General features: G+C 46.1%; 1 pseudogene; it reads left to right on the forward strand.

The window, feature by feature from the left end:
* Positions 1 to 1317: 1317 nt before the first annotated feature.
* Positions 1318 to 2211, forward strand: LOC127347728 (clathrin light chain 3-like; annotated as a pseudogene).
* The last annotated feature ends 1029 nt before the right edge of the window (positions 2212 to 3240 follow it).

The following is a 3240-nucleotide window of genomic DNA, read 5'->3' on the forward strand; positions in this document are numbered from 1 at the left end:
CCCGATTTGTGATGACAGAAATATTAGTACTTTTACCTACCGATGTTTTTACGAAAAGGTAGATATACGTACATTTTTTTGCTAGAGGCCATGCCTGATCCACATCAACCTTGACAAACGAATATTTCAGGAGGCATGCATGGTACAAATAGTAATGTCCTATAGCACTAAATTTTTGGAAACGCACAGGAGAGCAAAAAATAGAACAGTGATAATGCTATGAACTTGTAAAAATAAAGGTATTTAAGTCGCCGAATTGATACCTTGGCTAGTTTGTTTCTTTAGTGATATACACTTCCCAACTTGCTTGCAAGTGTTAGAACGTGGAAGATACCTTGAAATAGTGTCGATGAGATCAAGATATACAGAATAACTGTAGTCTGTAGAACCGCAATTTACACATTCAACTGCAGCTATAGAGTTTGTCCAATCCTCAAACACATCTGTAACAGTCTTGGGGCAAAATATATAACTGACCAAAGATGAATGCATTCCTATCTGTGATCCATCTTGTAATCCATGGGAATGCGATATAGATACCGAAAATACTGTATGAACTGATAAAATAGGAGGAGACACACCTTGCTTATTTGCTGTAACTGAACCTACCTTGAACATCAATTTCACAAATTAACCTTCCTGTTGGTTCTATTAAAAAGAGCATACACTTATCTACAACTGAACTGAACATTAGTTTTTATATAAAACGAAGTACAGAGGTTTATGAAACATACAAACAGGAGAAATTGAAAATAGTCAACGTGCAATCTGGAGTGTATTCTAGCGCTAAAGGAGGAATACAATGGAGGGAGATTGCAATTGGGGGATCTGGACTAACCTTTTATGGTTAGGGTATTCAGATGTCGCTCGGCAACGTGGACATCGAGGGTTTCAAATTCTGAGGTTCGTCCCATTCAGGTGATGTGCGTGGACGATCGGGGAATCATGTCCAATACCTTGAGATTTTGACAGGAAGAGGAGCTGGGCCACCCATCTGCAATTAAGAGGGCAAAGAGGGAGGCAGCCGCACTATTTAAGGATTACTCTTAGTGGAGAAGATGAAAAGGAAGGGGCAGTCATCAATTCCTGCTGATCTATTCCGTGAGTTGAGCCAAGGGAGATGAAGCGGAAGGTTGGATGGGTAATGAATGGAGAAGATAAAGTGGAAGACTGATTCCTTTTTTTTTACAGAAGGAACCGCGAGATATCAAACAATGACCCAGCCCATGTCCAGGCGTCTCATCCAGCCCGCCAAGGAAAACTCAGCCCATGTGGAGAAAATACGTGACAGTAAGCTGGCTACCATACCGAGTCACGATGGGAGACATCGCTGGGAAAAAGAATTGGTGACGTGGACGCACGAGGACGCAGGAAAATAGGGTAATGGGGGATTGCTATTTAGAGATGATTTCAAGTTGAGAACGGCTTGCTGGCTTCATCTTGCAGGCAGAACAGGCTGACGCTGGAGGAGAAGGAGCGCAAGGAGAAAGAGCGGCGCAGCGAGATCATCGCGCAGGCCGATGAGTTCAAAAAATCTTTCCTCGAGAAGCGCAAGCTGAACTGCCAGAACAAACGGGCACAGAACAGAGACAGGGAGAAGGCAAGCATGCAGTTCACAGTTCACACTGACTGCACACATTTATCTTCTTAAGTTAGGTTGAGTGTTCATTCACATGATCGAAATCAAATGTAAATAAATCATGTATGTATCAGCTGTTCTTGGCGAACCAAGAAAAATTCCACAAGGAGGCGGACAAGCAGTACTGGAAGGCGATTGCGGAGCTGGTCCCTCACGAGATCCCGGGGCTGGAGAAGAGGGGCGCTGCCAGAAAGAAAAAGGAGCTGGAGAAGAAGCCCAACATCGTGGTGGTGTAGGGGCCAAAGCCGGGCAAGCCCACTGATCTCTCCCGGATGCGCCAAGCCCTCATGAAGCTCAAGCAGAACCCGCTGCCACACATGGTGCCGCCGCTGCCCCCGCCGGCGAAGGAGGATGCCAAGAAAGACGGTGACGCCAAGAAGGATGGCGGCAAAGACACAAAGGAGGTGGAGCAGAAGAAGGACGACAAGCAGGCAGCTGGAGAGGGTGAGAAGAAGGGCGCGGCCGATGGCGAAAATCCTACAGTAGGTGGCAAGGCAGCCGCAGCCCCTCCGGCGGCAACAGAGAGTACGGCGGATAAAGTACCTGAGCAACCGACGCCGGCGAAGAAGTGACCGCGATGCTGGTTAGTAGTGCCTGCCTGGAACTGAAATAAATTCTTGCTAGGAGCAGTGGTTCTGTACTCCCAGCTAGAACTGCGCTCATTCGCTCCGAAACATTCTCTTCTGAGGGATTGTTTTGCTTCAGTCAGTTTGTTTTTGTTTCATATGTTTTTCTTAGCTCAAGGTTTTTGTTGCTAAATGTGGATACTGCACACCGCCACATAGAAGGCTCGTGTGGTGAGTGTGCCTCTCCATTCGGGAACTGTTTCATATGTTATGCGTCGGTCCTTCACATAAATTTTCATGATTTGGACTGGGAGCTTCCCCAGGGAAAATGTCAATGTGAAGTGGTTAATTAAGACCCGTGGTTATTATAGTTCCAGTTAGTTCTTGATCCTGTGAGGATCAGCGATAACTCTTGTCATCCAGTACGAAAATAGTGAATGTCCCGAAGAAGGTTAAAATATTTGGCTGGAGAGTGGCTCGCGACAACCTACCAACAAACAAAAACAAAATGAAAAGAAGCCTTGAACTCTTCAGCAGGGCCGGGCCGGCAAAATATGGGGCCTGTGCCAAATTTTAAAAGGGGCCCATGTTCTTTGGAAAATTAAAATTATAATTGTATGTGGATAATAATAATTGATTAATCTGCTGAACACATGCAAAATACTGGATAGTTGGTTAGCCGGGTCTTCCTTTTCTTTGTGCGGCAGGTTTTGGGATCGAAACTGCCGAAGCGCATATTAATACCGACTTGATCTATTTTAATCTGGCTTCAGGAGGTGGTGGGATTACTTGGTTGGCCTGTTAGGCTGTGTTCAGACTAATGGGCCGTCAACTGCAGGCTTGGTTTAACAAAATTTGGGGCCTGAAAATTATGGGCCCTGTGCGATGGCACAGGTCGCACTCCCGCTCGCCCGGGCCTGTCTTCAGCACCTGCACTATATGTGGCCAGGAGGAAGAAAATAGTCATCATGCCACGGTGAAATGCACAAAGGCCAGAGCCCTACGGTATGAAATGAGGAAACACTGGCGCCTACC

This window comes from Lolium perenne, chromosome 4, assembly GCF_019359855.2.
Source record: "Lolium perenne isolate Kyuss_39 chromosome 4, Kyuss_2.0, whole genome shotgun sequence".
In the NCBI taxonomy this organism is placed as follows: Eukaryota; Viridiplantae; Streptophyta; class Magnoliopsida; order Poales; family Poaceae; genus Lolium; species Lolium perenne.